At 48.2% G+C, this 23,719-nt stretch overlaps 1 protein-coding gene across 1 annotated transcript in view; it reads right to left on the bottom strand.

Annotated features, from left to right (window-relative positions):
- The window catches only part of MEGF8 (multiple EGF like domains 8), a 250,951-nt gene that overhangs the window by 140,697 nt on the left and 86,535 nt on the right, over positions 1–23,719 (bottom strand). The window lies entirely within an intron of this gene.

Raw genomic sequence — 23,719 nt, 5'->3', positions numbered from 1 at the left:
ATGTATATATATATACATATGTATATATATATATATATATATATATATATATATATATATATACATACATATATATATATATATATATATATATATATATATATATATATATATATATATATATATATATATATATATATATATATATATATATATATATATATATATATATATATATATATATATATATATAATTTAGGGTGGGCTTCAAAAAACCAAAATGCAGATTTCCTCCGGGACATGGTCTATTTTTGTTCCTTTTGGTGTCAAAGGAAACCACACCACATTTGAATGGAATCCAATAACATTTAGGGGTGCCACATCAGTGATGAATTTTCCCCCATGCAAAAATAGGAATTCCCATTTTTTGGGCTGTATATACACAAAATAAATACATAATTATATATATACATTAAATATAATATTAAAAATAAATATATAGTAAATATACATTAAATAATAATAATATATATTATATTATACATTATATATACAATTATACGATAGACAATTATACAAATATAGACAAATATAATACATTAAATAATATATTAAAAATAAATATAATATATTAAAATTTAAATATAATAAATAAATATATAGTTATACAATATATATACATTATAATTAAATATACATTAAATTTATACATAAAATATACATTAAATAATAAATATACATAAATACACATTATACATTATATATATAGTTATATACAATATATTATACATACAGTTTTGAGACTTCCTATGATCACTATCTGGGCAATTTTCATGCATGTTTTGTACAGGTTCCCGGGGTCAGGGTTACGCTTTTTTAGTGTGTAATATGTAGGCCTAACTTATTGACTGTGGCTCTTTTGTAGAGAGTGACCCTGTGGAGTAAGAATTAACAGGATTTTACCCACATTCTTGCGTATTTTGCAGATATGGCATGTGCTAGTACCAGTGTTTCATTGAAAACTCGGGCTCAGGATAATGTGTATCTCATTGGGTCCACTTCTGGAGATGCCATCAAAGGTGCCAAGCTCCCGACTGTGCATCAATCTCTTGTCCTGTTTTTCCATCACCTGAAGAAGGAGAATCGCACTGCCTGGGAGAGTGCAACCCTCACCATTGAAGAGGTTGTGAAGTTCTGGGAAAAAGCTCACCTACCTACAACGACGAAGCAGCACTGCATCCATCGTTTGGAGAGGCTATATGAAGAATGGAGGAGCCTCCAAAAAGGTGCAAAGCGGGGTGGTGCGACCCAAGAGAAAAAGGAAGCATCCTTCAAGGCCTCCTTGGAGAAGACGTTTGATCTTAGGCATGCAGATTCGGAGGCCATAATCACCAACCCCGAGGACAGGAAGTTTCTTCACGATCAATTCTCAGAGAGGAAGGCTTGGATCTGTAGACACTGTGTTGGAAGCAAAAACGAAGCGAAAGAAAGAAAGGGAAGAAAAGGAGAAGACTAAGGCAGAGAAGGAAAATAAGAGACAGGAAATGGTCATGAAGGGTGCTACTGCTATGGAAGTCACAGACTCAGACTCTGACTCTGAGACCACTGCACAGGCTGGTTCTTCATCATCTGATGGTGGGATATCTCGTCCCAAGAAAAGAAGGCCTATCAACATTGTCACTCCTGAAGTCGCAGCTTCTTTGGATCGTACGAAAACAAGTGACCGAATGGCTGTCCACAACTTGGCATCCATTTGTAGAGCAGTAGGATGGGATCCTGCAGAGCTGGCACTGAACCGATGGACAGTGCGGCGGAATCGCATGATGCATCGATGCAAAACCATGGACGAAATAAAAGAAGCATTTCATTATAATGTGCAGGGTCCTTTAGTGGTCCATTGGGATGGAAAGCTTCTTCCCGATGTCACTGGAGATTTTGTGCATGTGAAGGTGGATCGTCTTCCAATCCTTGTGTCCAACCAGTACCATGGAATGGAGCAGCTGTTGAATGTTCCCAAGTTACCTGACGGGGGAGGAGAAGCTATGGCAACCGCTGTAGTGGACACACTGAAGAGCTGGAACCTTGTGGGCAAGGTGAAGGCTTTGTCTTTTGACACAACAGCCAGCAATTCAGGTGTTCGTGGAGGGGCTGCTGTCCTCATTGAAAAGAAGCTTCAGACTGAACTAATTCATTTGGCTTGCCGCCATCATGCGCACGAAATCATGCTGGGAGATGTTTTCACCACTCTTTTCGGTCCTTCATCAGGCCCTGACATCCAGCTTTTTAAGCGGTTTCAGGCGGAGTGGCCGTCCATTGCCCATCACCAACCAAAAAATGGATTCACAGATCCTGATACGGCAGCTGAGTTTGCACAGAACAATGACATGATGGATGAAGCTCTGGAATTTGCTCTTGTGTGTTTGAAAGATCAGCAGCCACGAGATGATTATCGTGAACTCCTAGAACTGACTGTCATCTACATGGGAGGAATCCCACCTCATGGAATCCGGATCATGGCTCCAGGAGCAATGCACAGAGCCAGATGGATGGCAAAAGCACTATATTCACTACAGGTGTTCATGTTTCGGTCAGAGTTCCACTTGACACTTCGAGAGGCGAGAGAACTCCGAGCCTTCAACATTTTTGTCTGCCTTGTGTATGTACAGGCTTGGTTTCGGGCTCCACAAGCTATTGAGGCTCCCCTGAATGACATTAACCTCTTCAAGAAGTTGGAAAAGTTTGAACAAATCAATCAGAAGATGGCTCAGGCAGCCTTGAAGGCACTTGGCCGCCACACGTGGTACATGAGCCCAGTACTAGTGGCATTTGCATTCTTTGACACCAGAATTGACAAAGAAAGCAAGATCAATATGATTGAAGCATTGAAAAATGACGGTGAAAACCCCTCTCCAAAGAGACCAGCTATCAAACGAGGAACCGCCCTGTCAATCGCTGGCCTCATAACAAAACACACCAAGCATTTCTTCAGCATCCTAGGGACCCCAACTGATTGGATGGATAAGGATCCTGGTTCATGGGAGCAAGAAACCAGCTTTCAGGAAGCAAAGAAAGCCGCCAGTGGCTTAGTCGTGGTGAACGACAGGGCAGAAAGGGGTGTCGCATTGATACAAGACTACAATAAGCTCCTTACAAACGATGAAGAGCAAAAGCAAGCTCTGCTCCAAGTTGTTGCTGCTCACAGGAAGATGTACCCCGATGCCAAGAAGGCAACAGTGGTGAAACAGGCCCAGAAATAGGAGTTACATTTCTCATTATATTTGGGTTTTTTAATATTATGTGATATGGTGTCTCTTCATTTTATGAACTGAACATTTGGATTGTTATCATTGAATTTGAGTTTTCATAGCAATATAGTGCTATTTGTGCAGCTATTGTAACTTGTGTTTGCTAGAATACAAAGAAAGTGAGTGGAGGGTGGATTTTCATAAAACAAAGTTCTGGTTTTGCTTTCGATCCATATATAGAAAAGTTTTGTAGACACCTTTAGTTTGAAGGCTGATGTGGCACCCCTAAATAAAATCAGATTGCTTTCATATTTGGTGTCTTTTCATTTTGGAACAAAAGGAACAACATAAAGCCATGTCCCAGTAAATATTAAAAAAAAATTATTTTGAGCACCACCCTAATACATATATATATATATATATATATATATATATATATATATATATATATATATATATATATATATATATATATATATATATATATATATATATACACAAAGAATTAAGTTAAGCACCCCTACACAACGAATTAAGGTAAGCACCCCCTAATATATATTCTTTGTGTATATGTATACATTGGCATATATTCTAAGGTATGTGAGATCAAATAATGATTGGTATGACATTAGCAATTAGCCATTGATGAAATTGAGTGATCAAAGTGAAAAAATGTGATTGGTTGAGTCAGTGATCCGATCACGTGGGTCCTACACACGTTATTGACGCAAAGATCGCTAGAGGTCTTCTCAGAACAATGACTGTACGTTAGAAAACATAAACGTCATCCACACTGTCCGTGATGGACCTATAGCTCCATACTTCAATTGAGGTGAAAATATGCCTAAAATTCCCAAAAAATTTCACCTTAAATTATTCAGAATAAAATATTGAAAACGGCATGATTGTTATGTTTTTATGTGACCATAATATCACTTCTCCAGAAAATATAGCAATATCATGGGTATATTACACTGTTTTGACGACAACAAACTTGTAATGTGCGAGGTTGTAAAAAAACGGGGGGGGTGCTTAACTTAATTCTTTGTGTATATATATATATATATATACACATATATATATATATATATATATATATATATATATATATATATATATATATATATATATATATATACACACACACACATATATATATATATATATATATATATATACACACACACATATATATATATATATATATATATATATATATATATATACACACACACATATATATATATATATATATATATATATATATATATATATATATATATATATATATATATATATATATATAGATATATATATATAGATATATATATATAGATATATATATATACAGTATATATATATGTATATGTATGTATATTGTTGCGGATTTCAGAATCCTGCACTTGGTGTAATTATTGTAAATATCACCCTCTGTAAATAATGTAATAGTAGTTCTTGTAAATACCTCCATTTGTGGTAAAGGTCAAAGGTCATCCCCTTAGTTAGTCCATCGCACACACATAGAGAACCATAGAACCTCTCTATAGTTATTTCTTTATTATGTGTATTAGTTTAAGGCTCTGTTTTCCACTAGTTGACATTGCATTGCACCAAATGAAATAAGATAGGTCCCCTTCAAGGATTGCATTTCCCAGCCAAACTCTCCCTCTCTGTGCAAAACCGCTTGACAAGCGTGGGGTGCGCGCCCTCTCAACTGGCCCTGGTTTGGAAGCGGCGTTCACTGCCATGGTGAATATGTGCTCCGTGCTCTGTTTGGACAAGAAGGACGGGGTCGCCGAGAAGAGACAAGCCCATGGCGCGCCACGGGGGGCGGGGCTGTTCAGCTCCATGCCCAAGTAAGGCTACAAGCCCGTGGCTCGCCACGGGGGGCGGGGCTGTTCAGCTCCATACCCAGATAAGGCAACAAGACCGTGACATTGCCATATAAGACCACAAAACAGAGCACGGGGCCGGGACCCAAGCGGCCGAGGGAGTGTCACGCCCCCGCTTGATATATGCATGCGACAATCGCGCAAAAGAGAGGAACATGCTACTGGGCTGGTACGAGAGGCTGGTACGAGAAGCGGGTACGTGCTGCTGAACTGGTACGAGAGCGGGGTGCGTGCTGCTGAGCTGGGTTCGAGGCTGGAGCTGGGTTCGAGGTACTGGAGAGGAGAACCCCAGGGTTACCGACAGAGAGAGAGAGTCGTGGATCGGAACGGAACCTCGTCAGATGAACCCTGCCATTCCTGTCATCATCCCCGTGTAAGTCTGACTGTCGTCTGTCTGTCTGTGTTGTCCGGGGTATAAGTTAAGCCTGTATAGATAAGCTAGAAATTGCTCTGTGTCCTTCTGCTCCTTCCATTTTCTGTATATTACTTTGATTGCTTTTCTTCCTTTAGTCTTGTGTAAATAATAATAAATCCTGTTATTTCCTACCTTCGTCTTCTTCTTCATGCTCGTCCGATCGTCTTTGTGATTTCCCCCATTGAATACCTGTGGCACGATTTGGCCGAAGCATATGAATCGGGTTTAGTATTTGTTAATGGTTCGAACCGCGGGCTGCTAAAAACCGCTCGGCAAAGAACATCTTGCCTGTGGTCTCGAGCTGAGTTGCCCACCTGCCTCGTGGAAGGATTGCCGAAGGCGTACGGGAATCCCTTGACCAATCGCTTCGGGCAATCCCACCCCACAAGGGAGCGGGGTAGCTTCAGGAGCGGAGACGGCCAGTACAAATAGAAGGGGGATTAACCCCCCCCCCCCCCCCGCTAAGGGGAGCGCCGTACTCCGTTTCCGCAACAATTGGTGTCGAGGAGTTGGGATTTGGACCCGAACCAAATTTTTAAGAACATCAAACAATTTGGTCAAAATTTGGAGCGGCCGAAATTTCGTGGAAAACATCTAAATTAAATCGTGCCATGGATAATCAAGGCGACCGGATGCCGGTGGGGGTAGAGTTAGAGGGGGTAGAATTGACCCAGGACCCCAGGGAGGAAATGGAGGAGGAGAGCAATGAGGATGTGGTAGCGGGGGTTTCAGACGCACAAAATGGCGGCCTCGCGCACGAGGTTGCAGCGGCACCAAATTGCGCCGCGCACGTAACCGCGGCAGCTGAGCCCGCGCCACCAATGAATTTGGACCTGTTTATGAAGCAAATGATAGCCTTTATGGTGAAGACAGACGATAATTTCAGGGGAATGGGGCAGCAATTGGGAAATCTAATTGAAGGGTGTTGTAATAGAATAGAGGGGGACAAATCAAGGGCAGAAATGAGGGCCGATGGAGAGCAAATCGGAAATAATTGGAAAACCAAATTCGGGGGATTGAGTAAGGAGGTGGAAAAGATGGATGCAATGCCAATGAGGGAAGAAGTAAGGGCCAACACCAATAACTTGGGAAGCAAATTGGAGGGACTCGGGAGCAAATTGGAGGGACTCGGAAGCAAATTTGAGGGATTCGGAAGCAGATTAGGGGACAAACTGGGGGGCATAATTGGCCAAGCCAAAGAAATTAATGAGGGGTTGGCGAGGGGGCAGGCCGCATATGAGATAAGGGAAGCCGAGAGGGAGGTTGACCGCAGGTTGAGCGAGGAGGTTGCGGGGGTGCACGACGAGGTAAAGCGGGTTGAGAAGTGCGGGTTGAGCGAGGCGGAGCAAAGCGCGATTAAAATGACGGGTATAGAGATCGCGACCCGGGGTATGGAAAAGCCGGCGACCGCTGAGGTAGCAGAGGGAATTTTAATAAAGCCAGCAGTCGTCGAGGTGAATAAAGATAAAGAAGCAGTGGGAATTGAAATTGGAGAGACCGGGGGCTTAGAAAAGCACTCGCGGCAGGGAGAGATGGAAACTGTACAAAGTCTAAGTTCACATCCTGATGCCGTACTTGCTAATCCTTATAAAGATTTGCAGGTGCGCATGGAGAAGAGGATCCCAAAGGTGAGTCGCGCTGTATATGGTGCTAAGAGGTTTTTCGGCAGAGTGTTTGGCGCGAAAAGAATTGTCACGCGATTTGGGTCGATATGGCACCCGGGCGTTTGTGGGAGGTCCGTGGGGCGTAGTGTGAGAGAAAATGGCACTTGTGTGAGGAAAAAGTGTGCGTCGGCGAGTGAGTGTGTTATAAAGTGTGGGAGTAAAACCGAGTGCGAGCGGGAATGCACGTCAGAGTGTACGGAGTGTGACACAGAGAGTGAGAGCGATACGGAGTGTACGTGCGAGGGTGAGAGTGACCCGGAGAGTGAGTTGGTGGAGGAGCGGGTGCGAGGATGCACGCTTGGGATGAGTGTGCGAGAAAGCACCCCTGAGTTGGTTGTGGCGCGGGTGTGGGAGAGCCCATTGAAGCACGTGAGTGGGTGGATGCGAGAGTGCACGCCCATGGTGAGTGTTACGGAGGACGTAACGGAGGAGAGGTGTGGAACGAAGTGTGCGAACGACGAGTGTGCGCAAGAGGGTGCGCGAGAGGTGTGGTGTGTAACAGGGAGTGCGGTGGTGGAATGTACGGGCGGCGTTGGAACGCCGGGCTTGGTGAGTGCAAAACGGGTCGCGTATGCGTGTGAGCATTCAAGTGAAGCATCGACGTTAAACGGGGCAGCGTTTAGGGCGACGGATAGCCGACGCGAGCACTCGCGGCGCGGTGCGCTTTGTTGGATGCGAGGCTCGGCGCGGATTCGGGCCTGGCCCCGCCCCGCACGGTCGAGTCCAGGCCTTGTCGGGCAAGGCGACCGGTCCGGTTCAAGGGCAGGTAGGAGGGATCGGAACGGTGCCCCCTTGTGGTTGCGGCGTTCCGGCCGGGCGGGATCGAGCCATCGGGCCGGAGACCGCAAGGATCCGTGCCGAGATGGTGCGTGGAATCTCGGGCCGAGCATGCCGGCTCCCTTGAACCGAATGCCGGACGGACTCAACCTGCAGGCGACCAAACCACCCAAATTCATTGCTCGGCTTTGCAAAGCCGAGTTTTAATGAGGTAACGACGCACCGAGGCTCAGATATAGTGGACTGTGATGGTAATAGTGTTTTGGATCCGAAATTGAAAATAGTGAATAGGATTGGCAGTAATGATTGGCAAATTGATGATTGGTAAAATGATTGGCAGTGATTGGCAAATTTTGATTTGCAGGAAATTTGATGGCAAAATTAATAGTGGGAGATGCCCGAGGTGGAGGGATGGCAAATCCACCATCCCTCAAAACCGGGGCACATGAGCACTAGTTATGGGATTTGGCAGTGTAAGCTCGCTGAGGGAGGGTTTGGATAATTGTATAGGGACCTAGAGCTGACCATAGGTAACTGTACAGGTAAGTAGCGACATTGTACAAGTAGTCGGGGACGTAGAGAGTTTAGGTGGATTATAACGACGAGGGAGCGCAATAATATAAGGGGCGACTGGGAGGCGCGAGTTTTAGAAGGGCACCAGGTAGATCAGATGATGCCGTGTGTGTGTGAGAGTCTTAGTATTGAGCAAATGAGGAATTGTTAGGCAATGCTCGGGAAAGATGCGTGTATGAGCGTGGGAGAATTTGGGTGCCTGAGGCAATGGTTTGGAGAGTTAGAAGTGTATTGTGAAAAGTGTGAGGTGATTGTGAGTTGTATTGAGCGTGGAAGTGTATGGAGCAGCGTATGAGGAATAATTGTGATTGTGCATTGTATTAAATGAAGAAGCCTGGGAGAAAGGAGGGTGCAGGAAGCACCAGGTGTGATGGCACAGGTGTGCAAATACAGGTATGGAGCATGGTTGTATGGAATAAATGGTCTGGAAAAAAATGAGTATGGAATGGATGGTGTGGAGTGAGTATGGTGGAAACTGTGGAGTGGAGTGGATGGTGCGAAGGTGTGTATGGGGAGGATGGACCCCATCACGAATACCCGGGGAGGGTAGTTTAAGAGTGAGGTAGAGGGTATAGGTAAATTGTGGTTGGATATTGGCATCTGTGGTGCGTGTGGAAGAATGGTGTTTGGATGGGTGCATTAGTGACGTGGAAATGGCTGGGCGTGTGGCCTGTTAGTGTGTGTAGTTGAATGGGCACTCCGCCACTGTGAGGATGTCGGCCAGGTGAGGCCGCAGGTGGGCTCTGGGAGCCGTTAGAGTTGTGGATGGGGCCCGAGGATCCGGAGGACGGACCCGGGTAGCCCAGCGCCAGAGAGGGCACTGAGTGGGGAGAGCGCCAGAGGGCCTTCCCCAGGTAGATAGGTTAGGGTAAGGAGCAGGTAAGCTCGGAGGCCAACTGCAGTGGCGGAGGTGTGCAGGTGAGTAGACCTGCTGGGAGAGCCACACGACCCAGTCCTGAAATTGTGCAAAGGCACAGGGAGTTGAACCAGGGGAGTGAGACCCCAAATTGATGAAGCACCACAATTTGGTCAATGGGAATTTGGTTCTTAAAACCGCATAGAGTGTAAGATGGCCAATGGATTGGCAGGGAAAGACCCCGGGTAATGTAAAATGTATTAAAGTCATTTAGAGGATAGTTAGGATTAAGAATCTCCTCGCACCATCTACATCCACTCACCTGAGGTGACGTAACTCCACACCATGCCATGTTTTGGTTATTTTTGTGCAAATGTTTGGATTGTGAGACGCATCATGACGTGGGTGTGACATTGTGCTTAATGTTCCATCTCTTCCTCCTTAAGAGGAATTGATGAGAAATTTGAATTTATGGCAAATTTGGTTAGAGGGATTGTGGTGACGAATTTGGTATTCGGGGAAATATGGGGAAGACGAGACAGTAGTGACGAATTTGTAAATGTGTAGGATTTTGTAAATACGGGGAGGGGCAAGGGGGGCAGTGTAGGTCACGTGTGGGGGGCGTACGTAGCGACGAACCTTTCTCAGCTTGCTCCCATGTGCCCCTCATTCTGCCTTGCCTTGTTTTGATGTGTACCCTTGCGCCCTGACCCATTACTCACCTGTCTTCTGTCTCCCTGTCTCCCACCCGATGACCGTGCTCTCTGGGGACTGAGGAGGAGCGTGCGGGAGTCCGCCATTGGGTGCCCGAATCCCCGCAACCAGCTGCTTGCATCGATGCACCACTTTATGGACCACGTTGTTGTGGCCGAGCACCATTGATGGACCCCACGTGTTGGGGCCTAGCCCCTCTGCTGGGACCGGCCACGATGGCCCAACGGAGATCTTGCTTGCGGACCTCGGTAACGTGGCACCTATGCCATACAGGTGAACCACCCATAGTCGGACCCTGTTGGCCATAAATAAAAAAAGATGGACGCGTTGTGTGCCTTTTTATTATTGCAAATAGGCCGCAAGCAAGAACAACAAGAAAGACAACATCAGGAAGAACAACGGCCAGCAGAGGGAGCAGAAGAACAAGACCACCAACAGTGTGTTTGTTTGTTTTATTGAACTGTGGTGACTGTGCACTCACTGGTGCTTTATGGTGCTTTGGTGGTTTTCTGGTGCGTTATGGTGTTTTTGTGTTTTGGTGCTCTTTATTGGTGCTGGTGCGTCGATGCAATGCATGCTGTCTCCTCCCCTCCCACAGGATTTTCCTTTTTGTTCCCAACAGAAAAATCGCAGGTCCTGGGTTGCGTTTTGTAAATACAATTAACGTCACTTGTAAATAATGCTCCCCACCGTAAATGTTTAGTTTGAAAACCATTCCGCAATTCGGTTATCCTGTGGGCGTGAATCTGTTAGGCAGGGTGCAATGCAACAGTGGGACATATTTATTTGTGTTTTAAAACTGTCAGACTCAGGGTCAGGTTAATTGTAGAGGGAATTACATCTACGTGCCACATTAAGTTAAAGTTTTATAGGCCCGGGACGTGCCTGGAGGATGTGGGTGCCGTATTGCGGATTTGAGAATCCTGCACTTGGTGTAATTATTGTAAATATCACCCTCTGTAAATAATGTAATAGTAGTTCTTGTAAATACCTCCATTTGTGGTAAAGGTCAAAGGTTGTCCCCAAAGTTAGTCCATAGCACACACGTAGAGAACCATAGAACCTCTCTATAGTTATTTCTTTATTATGTGTATTAGTTTAAGGCTCTGTTTTCCACTAGTTGACATTGCATTGCACCAAATGAAATAAGATAGGTCCCCTTCAAGGATTGCATTTCCCAGTCAAACTCTCCCTCTCTGTGCAAAACCGCTTGACAAGCGTGGGGTGCGCGCCCTCTCAACTGGCCCTGGTTTGGAAGCGGCGTTCGCTGCCATGGTGAATATGTGCTCCGTGCTCTGTTTGGACAAGAAGGGCGGGGTCGCCGAGAAGAGACAAGCCCATGGCGCGCCACGAGGGCGGGGCTGTCAGCTCCATACCCAAATAAGGTAATAAGACCGTGGCATTGCCATATAAGGCCACCAAAAGCCCATGGCGCGCCATGGGGGGGGGCGGGGCTGTTCAGCTCCATGCCCAAGTAAGGCTACAAGCCCGTGGCTCGCCACGGGGGGCGGGGCTGTTCAGCTCCATACCCAAATAAGGCAACAAGACCGTGACATTGCCATATGAGACCACAAAACAGAGCACGGGGCTGGGACCCAAACGGCCGAGGGTGTGTCACGCCCCCGCTTGATATATGCGTGCGACAATCGCGCAAAAGAGAGGAACATGCTACTGGGCTGGTACGAGAGGCTGGTACGAGAAGCTGGTACGTGCTGCTGAACTGGTACGAGAGCGGGGTGCGTGCTGCTGAGCTGGGTTTGAAGCTGGAGCTGGGTTTGAGGTACTGGAGAGGAGAACCCCAGGGTTACCGACAGAGAGAGAGAGAGAGTCGTGGGTCGGAACGGAACCTCGTCAGATGAACGAACCCCCTGCCATTCCTGTCATCATCCCCGTGTAAGTCTGAATGTCATCTGTCTGTCTGTGTTGTCCGGGGTATAAGTTAAGCCTGTATAGATAAGCTAGAAATTGCTCTGTGTCCTTCTGCTCCTTCCATTTTCTGTATATTACTTGGATTGCTTTTCTTCCTTTAGTCTTGTGTAAATAATAATAAATCCTGTTATTTCCTACCTTCGTCTTCTTCTTCATGCTCGTCCGATCATCTTTGTGATTTCCCCCATTGAATACCTGTGGCACGATTTGGCCGACGCATATGAATCGGGTTTAGTATTTGTTAATGGTTCGAACCGCAGGCTGCTAAAAACCGCTCGGCAAAGACCATCTTGCCCGTGGTCTCGAGCGGAGTTGCCCACATGCCTCGTGGAGGGATTGCCGGAGGCGTACGGGAATCCCTTGACCAATCGCTTCGGGCAATCCCACCCCACAAGGGAGTGGGGTAGCTTCAGGAGCGGAGACGGGCAGTACAAATAGAAGGGAGATTAACCCCCCCCCCCCCCCCCCCCGATAAGGGGAGCACCGTACTCCGTTTCCACAACAATATATATGTATATATATATATGTGTATATATATTGTTACGAATCTCTACGTCGGCCATTTTCCCCTTAAGAAGGGGGGATTAATCCCCTTTGTTTTTGACTGACCGACGTGAGTCCTGAAGTTGCCCAAGCTCCCTCCGGAGAGGCAGGTGCACAACCCCGTTCGCGACCGCGGACAGATGTTAATTGCCGAGCGGATTAGCAACCGCGGCACGAACCATTAGCAGAGACTAAACCCGATCCTGAAACGTTGGCCAAAATCGCGCCACAGGTTTTCAATGGGGAAATCACAAAGACGACCGGACGAGCATGAAGAAGAAGACAAAAGTAGTAAGGACAAATATTATTTATTACTAACTATTATTTACACAATCAAAAGCACCAAGGAGAAGGAAAGAAAAGAAAATAAAGACAGAAGGATGGAAGGACCAGAAGACACAGTGCAATTCTAACTTACCTATACAAGCTTACTTAAACCCCAGGACAACATAGAAGACGGACGACAGTCAGACTTACACGGGGGGCAATGCAGGTAGGATTGGCTGGAGGAGATGGTTCAGGTATGGCATCCAGGTAGCTCGTTCGCCAGTCCCCAACTCGCACCGCGAAGCAGATGAACCAGACGGCGGGAGCTCTCCGCGCGTCGTTTGGCATGTGCGGGACTATCACAGGGCAACGGTAGGCCGGCTTTGGCGGTTACCCTCTCGGTTCAGCCGAGTATGTAACAAGCGAACAGTTCTGATAACCGTGAACAATGCGCTCTTCAGTGGCTCAATGCGTTCTCTCAATAGCATTAGCTCGCGATGCGTGACCCTCTTCTAAACTCAAGTGAACTTGCCGAGTGCCTCTCCCTTCTTATCTGATCGCCTCTCCTCACTCATCTCTTGGTGGGGGCGTCGCGCTGCGGGTTATATCACACGCCCTACCAAGCCATACCCACTGAGTCCTGGTTGGGCGCGAGGGCTTCCTGGCTCCACCTCCTGGTGACGAGGGGCGGGCCACGCCCGTGATTTGCCGGCTCCTCCCCCCTTCTTCTCCGAGACAGAGCACATGGCCAATGGCGTCTTGCGGGATAGAAAACCACTCGCACCGCTGGGATAGAAAACCACTCGCACCGCTGGGATAGAAAACCACTCGCACCGCTGGGATGAGAAACGAAAGGGGACCTATCTTATTTGAATTTGGTGCAATGCAGTGTCAACTAATGGAAAACACAGCCTTAAACTAATACACATAATAAGGAAATAACTATTTAGAAGGGTATATCATTTGCTACGTGCATGTATATGGATTAACTAGGAGGACGACCTTTGACCTTTACACTACGGAGGGTGATATTTACAACAAGATTCATTACACTACACAGGGTGATATTTACAACAATTCTCAAATCCACAACACTGCACCCTCATCCTCCAGGCACGTGCTCGGGCCTATAAAACTTTAACTTTAGTGTGGCACGTAGGTGTAGTTCCCTCGACATTTAACCTGACCCTGAGTGTGACCGTTTTAAAACACAAATAAGTATGTCCCCCTGCTGCATTGCACCCTGCCTAACAGATTTACGCCCACAGCTAACCGAATTGCGGAATTGTCTTCAAACTATACATGAACGGTGGGGAGCATTATTTACAATTGACGCTAATGGTATTTGCAAAACTAACCCAGGACCTGCGATTGTTCCTTTTGGGGGGGGGGGGGGAGACAGCCTGTGCTGCATCGGCGCACCGGCACCATCATCAATGCACCATGATGCACCAAAACGCACCAGAGTGCACAGTCACCACAGTTAATAATGAAGAAAACAAACCCTGGGTGCTCTTGCTCTTCGGCTCCCTCTGCTGGCCAATGTTCTTCCAGATGTTGTCTTTCTTCATGTTCTTCTTGCTGGCGGCCTATTTGGACATAATAAAATAAAAAATGCACAAAACGTGTCCATCTTTATTTATGGCCCACAGGGGCCGACTAGGGGTGGATCACCTGTATGGCATAGGTGCCACGTTACTGAGGTCCGCCAGCAAGATCTCGGGCCATCATGGCCGGTTCCAGCAGAGGGGCCATGCCCCAACCCGTGGGGTCCATAAGTGGTGCTCAGCCACAGACAGGTGGTCCATAAGTGGTGCATCGATGCAGGCAGCTGTGGTTGCGAGAGTTCGGGCACACAATGGCAGACTCCCGCACGCTCCCCTCGGTGCCCAGAGAGCACGATCCATGGGTCGGGGAAGGAAGACAGAGAGGGCAGGTTAGCGAGGGGTAAGGTCACAAGGGAACACATCAATAAAGGCAATGAAAGGTGAGGTGCGCCTGGAGACCGAGCGGAGATAAGCTCGTCCCTATCGTACGTCACCCCACCCGTCACCTGTTCTACCCTTGCCCTTACCCCCGTATGTACAAAAATCTACACATTACAAATCCGTCGCTACGTCTCGTTCTCCTTATACAGTGGTACCTCGGCTTACGAGTTTAATCCGTTCCGTGACGGAGCTCGTAAGCCAAATCGCTCGTAAGTCAAAGCAAATTTTCCCATTCAAATGCATTGAAATGCTATTAATCCGTTCCAGCCTCAAAAAAAAAACACCAATTTTTTTTGTTAGGTGCTTTTAAATAACAAAAATGTACTTTATAAATAACAAATAATGTATAAACAAGCACGACCTCGTATATACTGTACATAATACAAGAGAATGTAAAGAAATAAACTGGTTTTATTAAGCAGAGGAGAAGAGCATGCCAGGTGAGGTGTGCGTGTTGTCGACTTGGCGAGGCAGTACGATCGTACTCCTTCTACGATATGTACGATTTTGAAGCAGAAGGAGTCCATAAAGGCTATAACGCCAGCCAAGGGCGTTACGATTATTTCAAAGCTCCGGACCTCTATCCATGAAGATATGGAGAAGTTGTTGTTTGTGTGGTTGAAGGAGAAGCAGCTCGCAGGAGATACCGTGACCGAGAGCATCATGTGTTTGAAAAGATTGAAACTCGGATATCGAGCACGGACCACGAGGTGTTTTTTCTTTTTTCTTAATCTCGGTTTCAGTGAACTTTTGCTCTGTGCTCACGTGTACTGTACCTGTACCTGTAATGGTACGTCAGAGGATGGCACCTGTTGTCATCATATTAAGTGCAAGATGTTCTGCATCATAAGTTGGTACACCGTGGTCTTTCGGCGGTGTTTAAGCCGGCCGTCTTGGCTTCTGTCACCATTGGCATTGAGTCTTTCGATGTAGGTAGGTCGTTGTGTGCCGGTGCCTTGGCCGAATTCCTTCATTGCTGCATTGTTAGCTCACCTGGTTTTTTATACCACATCTTTGGTTATCGGACCAGCGAATGACGTCATCTCCAAAGTATGGCTTATTCTCACTTGTCTTGGACGATCTTCTACTTCTAGCCTTCCACCGTGCATTTGGTGTCCACTGTACTTACTGTACAGTGCCTGGTAAAATTGATGTAATGGGTTTTTGACCGTCAACGCCATGAACCGTCATGAACCGTCATGAACCGTCATGAACCGTCAACGCCATGAACCGCTAACACTCAAAAGCCCATTTATCGCGCCTTATAAAGCAAAACGCAAACCGAAAGCCATGCCTCTCAAGCGAGGCGTGCTTCCGTGGTCACGTGATCCACAGGTGTAGCTCATTATACCCGCACGCGCGACACGCTTTGGCGGTCACGTGACCAGCCACTCTGGAGGCGGGGATCCCCGCCGATGACGTCACCGGCTGGAGCAAGGAGATTCCTCGCTCATGTATTTCGAAGATTGCGTGTTTTATATCCAAGCAGAGATGCTTTCACGGCAAGATAACCGCGTGACCGGAACCGGAAGCCACAACCGGAAAATTCAAAAAAATAAATTTTTTGAGCTCGTACATCGGATCTCGGCTCGTATCCCAAAGCAACAAACCGCCCGAGCGACGGCTCGTATCCCGAAAAACTCGTACGTTGGGGCACTCGTAAGCCGAGGTACCACTGTATTTCCCCCAAATACCAAATTCATCACCACAATCCCTCTAATCCAAAATTTACCATAGGTAACTATACAGTCCAATCAATCTAATCCAATCAATCCTCATAAGGAGGGAGAGATGGAACATCAGCACAATGTCACACCCACGTCATGATGCGTCTCACAATCCAAAACATTTGCACAAAAAAATAATCAAACCATGGCATGGTGTGGAGTTACATCACCCCAGGTGAGTGGATGTAATAATAATAATAATAATTCATTTATTTTGTATAGCGCTTTTCCAGAAGCCCAAAGGCGCTTTGACAGAGTGGAAAACATAATGCATAACAATACATGAAAACAACAATTGCAAAAAGACAAGAATCAAGAAAACAAACAGCAGCGATATACGGCATATATATAAGACAAGAATCAAAAAGACAAGACAAGAATCAATAGGGAAATATTTAAAGCAAAAGGAGGGAGAAGGAGAAGAGATAGTCAGGGGTTAAATGCTGTGGGTTGAATGTTGAATGCAGCGTTGAACAGGTGGGTCTTTAGTGATGTTTTGAATGTGGTGAGTGAGGAGGAGTCTCTGATGGTGTGAGGTAGTGAGTTCCAGAGGGTGGGAGCAGCGATGGAGAAGGCCCTGTCCCCCCAGGATCTGAATTTGGTCCGGATGGAGGGGGTCAGGAGGTTGGTACCAGCAGAGCGGAGGTTGCGGGTGGGAGTGTGTCTGGAGAGGAGGTCAGCCAGGTAGGATGGGGCCAGGTTATGGAGGGCTTTGTATGTCAAGAGGAGGATTTTGTACTGGATTCTCTGGGGGATGGGGAGCCAGTGAAGCTTGTAAAGGACGGGGGTGATGTGGTCACGGGTCCGGGAATGAGTGAGTAGACGGGCAGCGGAGTTCTGAATGTATTGGAGTTTATTGGTGATTTTTGAGGGTGAACCATAGAGGAGGCTATTGCAGTAGTCCAGACGGGAGGTGATGAAGGCGTGGATGAGGGTTTCTGCAGCCGTGGAGGAGAGGGATGAGCGGAGACGGGCAATGTTTTTCAGGTGAAAGAAGGCTGACTTTGTGATCTGTTTAGTGTATTTGTCGAAGGAAAGGGTTTGGTCAAAGATGACGCCAAGATTCCGGATGTGAGGGGAGGTGGATACTGGGATACCGTCGATGTTGAGGGCAAAGTTATGGGTGGATTTTGTGAGCGTTTTTGGGCCAATGATGATTATTTCAGATTTATCACAGTCCTGGAGGATGTAGATGGAGGATGCACAAGGATGTAGATGGTGCGAGGAGATCTCCAATCCTATCTACCTTCTAAATGACATTAACACACTTTACACGACCCGGGGTCTTTCCCTGCCAATCCATTGGCCATCTTACACTCTATGCGGTTTTAAGAACCAAATTCCAATTGCCCAAACTGTGGTGCTTCATCAATTTGGGGTCTCACGCCCCCGATTCAACTCCCTGTGCCTTTGCACAATTTCAGGACTGGGTCGTGTGGCTCTCCCAGCAGGTCTACCCACCTGCACACCTCCACCACTGCAGTTGCCTCCGAGCTTACCTGCTCCTTACCCTAACCGATCGACCTAGGGAAGGCCCTCTGGCGCTCTCCCCACTCGGTGCCCTCTCTGGCAATGGGCTACCCGGGTCCGTCCTCTGGATCCTCGGGCCCCATCCACAACAACTCTACCGGCTCCCAGAGCCTACCTGCGGCCTCACCTGGCCGACATCCTAACAGTGGCGGAGTGCCCATTTAACTACACACACTAACAGGCCACACGCCCAGCCATTTCCACGTCACTAATGCACCCATCCAAGCACCATTCTTCCACATGCACCACAGATGCCAATATCCAACCACAATTTACCTACTCCCTCTACCTAACTCTTCAACTACCCTCCCCGGGTATTCGTGATAGGGGTCCACTTTTCCCCCATTCACACCTTCGCACCATCCACTCCACTCCATAGTTTCCACCATACTCACTCCACACCATCCATTCCATACTCCATATATTCCATACAACCATGCTCACCTGTATTTGCACACCTGTGCCACCACACCTGGTGCTTCCTGAACCCTCCTTCCTCCAGGACCATTTGCTCAACACAACACTCCATCACTATTACTCACTCATACACTGCTCCATACACCTGTTCACTTGCACACCTGTGCAATCACACCTGGTGCCACCTGCACCCTCCTTCCTCCCAGGCTTCCTCAATCATTCAATACAATTCACAACCACTATTATTCCTCATGCACTGCTCCATACACTTTCACGCTCAATACAACTCACAATCACCATTATTCCTCATACGCTGCTTCATACACTTTTGATTCTCAAACACACAGCATCATCTGATCTGCCTGGTTTCCCTCTAACTTGGTGCTCCCCGTCTTCACTTTAAACTAAGCACATCCCACGTCATTAACAACCATTCTACCCTCTCTATGTCCCCGACTACCTGTCCAATGTTACTACTTAAATCTATCGTTACCTATGGTCAATCTTCTCTAGATCCCTAACATTATCCAAACCCTCCCTCGGCGAGCGTACACTGCCATAAACCCCATAGCTATTGCTCATGTGCCCCGTGTGAGGGACGGTGGATTTGCCATCCCACCACATCGGGCATCTTCTACTATAAATTTTGCTCATCAAATTTCAGCCAATCAAAAATTTTCCTATCCCTACCAAACGTCCTTTAACTTGAGCCTCGGTGCGCCGTTACCTTCGCAAAGCTCGGCTTCGCGAAGCCGAGCAATGCATGCGGGTGGTTCGTTGCTGGCGGTTGGGTCCGTCCGGCAGTCGGTGCAGGGAAGGAGGTTTACTCGGGCCGGGATCGCACGCACCATCTCGGCACGGAACCGTCCGATGCCCCCATCTAGGCCGGCCGGAACGCCACGACCACAAGGGGTCACCGCGCTGACCCTTCCCCCCTGTCCTCGAACCGGGCCGCCTGCTCCGCTTAGCAGAGCACGGACGCGACCGTTTAGAGCGAGGCCCGGCGTGGATCCCGTACGGCGGTTCTTTCGAAACCACCGTGGTTACGATCCCCGCTGGTTCCCGCTGCGCACAAAGCCCGGCACGAACCGAGGGCTCGCTTCGGCTACAAGTCGATCTAACCGCTGCTCCGTTTAACGTCGATGCTCCACTTGCATGCTCACACCCCGCGTTCCGTTCCTTGCTCACACATCCAGCTGTCTCCATGCTCTCCGTCATTGCACCTTCTCTGACACACCCCCCAGGTACACTCATAGACTTCATCACACACCTGACCACCGCACACCTTGGCACACACTCGTCGTTCGTACACCTCACCAACACACCTCTTCGCGCCCACTCCTCGGTCACATCCTCTGTGACAACCACGGGTGTGCACTCACCTGCACACCCAATCACGTGCTTCACTACCAACTCAAGTGTGCATTCCCACACGCGCTCGACCATTCCAGGTGTGCATCCTTCCATTCCAGGTGTGCATCCTCTCTCACCTGCTACAACCAACTCGTGCTCCGTGTCGCTCTCACTACTCTCACCACCACACTCGGTCGCGCATTCACCCTTACTCTCGACAGCGCACTCTGTAATCATGCACCCGTCCGTTACACACCTTTCTCCTGCATCCTCTTGTGCACACTCTCCCGTTACGTCCTCCGTAACACTCACCACAGGTGTGCACTCTCGCATCCACCCACTCACGCGCTTCAATAGGCTATCCCACACCCACGCCACAACCAACTCAGGTGTGCTTCCTCGCACACTCATCCCAAGCGTGCATCCTCGCACCCGTTCCTCGGTCACATCCTCTGTGACAACCATGGGTGTGCACTCTTTTGCACACCCGATCACGCGCTTCCATGTGCCCCCTCGCACCTGCGCCCCTACCAACTCACTCTCCGTGTCACACTCCGTACACCCCGACGTGCATTCTCGCTCGCACTCGGTTTCACACTCGCGCTCCGATGTGCCCTCTCGCACCTGCGCCACCACCAACTCACTCTCCGTGTCACAATCTGTACACCCCGACGTGCATTCTCGCTCGCACTCGGTTTCACACTCGCGCTCCGATGTGCCCTCTCGCACCTGCGCCACCACCAACTCACTCTCCGTGTCACACTCCGTACACCCCGACGTGCATTCACGCTCGCACTCGGTTTCACACTCGCGCTCCGATGTGCCCTCTCGCACTTGCGCCACCGCCAACTCACTCTCCGTGTCACACTCCGTACACCCCGAAGTGCATTCTCGCTCGCACTCGGTTTCACACTCGCGCTCCGATGTGCCCTCTCACACTTGCGCCACCACCAACTCACTCTCCGTGTCACACTCCGTACACCCCGACGTGCATTCTCACTCGCACTCGGTTTCACACTCGCGCTTTGTAACACGCTCATTCCCCGATGCACACTTTTTTTCCACAAATGCGCCATTCGCTTTAACACAACACACAAAGGACCTTCCACGAACGCCCGGGTGCTTTCGCGATCCCAAGCGCGCGAAAATTCTTTCTGTGCCAAACATCCTCCTGCAAAATCTCCCCGCACAATATACAGCACGACTCACCTGGGGGATTTGTGGAAGTGTAACTCAGTGTAACTTATTAATTGGCACTGGTAACTTATTAATTAACACTGGTAACGAAGCAGATACATTTTACCTGCAAACTCTGTGAAAGACGAGTTCGTAAATGAGTGTCAGGAATGTGCCCGAACATGATAATCTCTTGTCCACCTGGTCACAGCCCCTGGCTGGAACACCCCCCTATCGTTTGGTAAACGGAACTCACAGCAGGAGGGGAGCGAGCTGATGCCAGGACTTGGAACATGCATGACCTCGGGGCATTAGCGGAGAAAGGATTAACGGTCAGCGGACAGGGGATTAAGTCCAGTTTGTCCATAAAAACGAGAGCAAACGTTGAGTCGAGAGGACTTGTTACCAGGAGCTCTGACCGACGGGAGTGGCGGAGGAACATCGGCCGAACGAGAAGAACCACATGCGAAAAGAGTTAACTTGGTCCATTGAATTAAGCGGTATTATTTGGTAAATGGAATGAAGTGAATAACCAGTTAATAAACGAGACCTTTTGTAAAACCTGTGTCCGGTCATTGGAGTCTTGAGTCCCCCGCTACAAATTCCCTTACAGATTCTTCTCCTTCGCTCCAACACCACCTGCAAACTTTCATTGGTGTTAATAAGCACAGTATCGTGATGTGAGCAGGGACTTTGCACATTTTCCATCTTTCCCTGCCGCGAGTGCTTTTCTAAGCCCCCGGTCTCTCCAATTTCAATTCCCACTTTTGCTTTTTCTTTGACGACCGCTGGCTTTATTAAAATTCCCTCTACCTCAGCGGTCGCCGGCTTTTTCATACCACGGGTCGCGATGTCTACCCCGGTCCAGTTACCTGTGCTTTCCTCCACCTCACTCAACCAGAGCTTCTCGACCCGCTTTACCTCGTCGTGCACCCCTGGGACCTGCTCGTTCAACCCGCGGTCAATGTCTTCCTGTATTCTTTTCGCCGTGGCGTTCATTTGCTCCTGAAATCCCTCTGGGTTGTACCTTGCTTCGTGCCTCACTTTTCCCATGTCTATGCCCTGGGTAGCCATCATTGCATCAAATCCCTTACTGTCACCCATCAGAGAGGCACTGAAATGCATCATCAAAAGGCCCCAGTCCATTGGCACTGCGGGTCCGGCTATCGCCGTCACGTACGGGAGGCCGCCATTTCGTGTGCCTGTAACCCCCACGACCACATCTTCATTGCTCTCCTCCATTACTCCCAAATCCTCCCCGGGGTCCTGGGTTGATTCTAACCCCCCTTCTAACTCTACTCCCACCGGCACCCGATCGCCTTGACTATCCATGGCACGATTTTAAATTTAGGATATTATAAATATAAATTTTATACCACTCGTAATTTGAGTGTGCTAATCGCACTTCAGGTCCGAATCCCACTCCTGACACCAATTGTTATGGATCTCTACGTCGGCCTTTTTCCCCTTAAGAAGGGGGGATTAATCCCCTTTGTTTTTGACTGACCGACGTGAGTCCTGAAGTTGCCCAAGCTCCCTCCGGAGAGGCAGGTGCGCGAACCCGTTCGCGACCGCGGACAGATGTTAATTGCCGAGCGGATTAGCAACCGCGGCACGAACCATTAGCAGAGACTAAACCCGATCCTGAAACGTTGGCCAAAATCGCCCCACAGGTTTTCAATGGGGAAATCACAAAGACGACCGGACGAGCATGAAGAAGAAAACAAAAGTAGGAAGGACAAATATGATTTATTACAAACTATTATTTACACAATCAAAAGAACCTCCTCCCCCCAAGCCCTCTCCCTTCCACACATCTCCCTGCTCTCAAATGTTGTGTATGTGTGCTTCCCCTTCTCTCCCCATCTTGTCTTCCGCTCCCTCTTTTTATATATTTTGTTTGTCTGGTTGATTTGTTTGTGAAGTAAATGTTAGCTCTTTCACGAGCCTCGATTCAGTACACAAAAAAAAAAAAAAAAAACCAAGGAGAAGGAAAGAAAAGAAAATAAAGACAAAAGGATGGAAGGACCAGAAGACACAGTGCAATTCTAACTTACCTATACAAGCTTACTTAAACCCCAGGACAACATAGAAGACGGATGACAGTCAGACTTACACGGGGGAAATGCAGGTAGGATTGGCTGGAGGAGATGGTTCAGGTATGGCATCCAGGTAGCTCATTCGCCAGTCCCCAACTCGCACCGCGAAGCAGATGAACCAGACGGCGGGAGCTCTCCGCGCGTCGTTTGGCGTGTGCGGAACTATCACAGGGCAACGGTAGGCCGGCTTTGGCGGTTACCCTCTCGGTTCAGCCGAGTACGTAACAAGTGAACAGTTCTGATAACCGTGAACAATGCGCTCTTCAGTGGCTCAATGCGTTCTCTCAATAGCATTCGCTCGCGATGCGTGACCCTCTTCTAAACTCAAGTGAACTTGCCGAGTGCCTCTCCCTTCTTATCTGATCGCCTCTCCTCACTTATCTCTTGGTGGGGGCGTCGCGCTGCGGGTTATATCACACGCCCTACCAAGCCATACCCACCGAGTCCTGGTTGGGCGCGAGGGCTTCCTGGCTCCACCTCCTGGTGACGAGGGGCGGGCCACGCCCGTGATTTGGCGGCTCCTCCCCCCTTCTTCTCCGAGACAGAGCACATGGCCAATGGCGTCTTGCGGGATAGAAAACCACTCGCACCGCTGGGATAGAAAACCACTCGCA

This window comes from Myxine glutinosa, chromosome 3 (genome assembly GCF_964187855.1).
Source record: "Myxine glutinosa chromosome 3, kmMyxGlut1.1, whole genome shotgun sequence".
In the NCBI taxonomy this organism is placed as follows: Eukaryota; Metazoa; Chordata; class Myxini; order Myxiniformes; family Myxinidae; genus Myxine; species Myxine glutinosa.
This window is presented reverse-complemented; position numbering and strand designations above follow the sequence as displayed.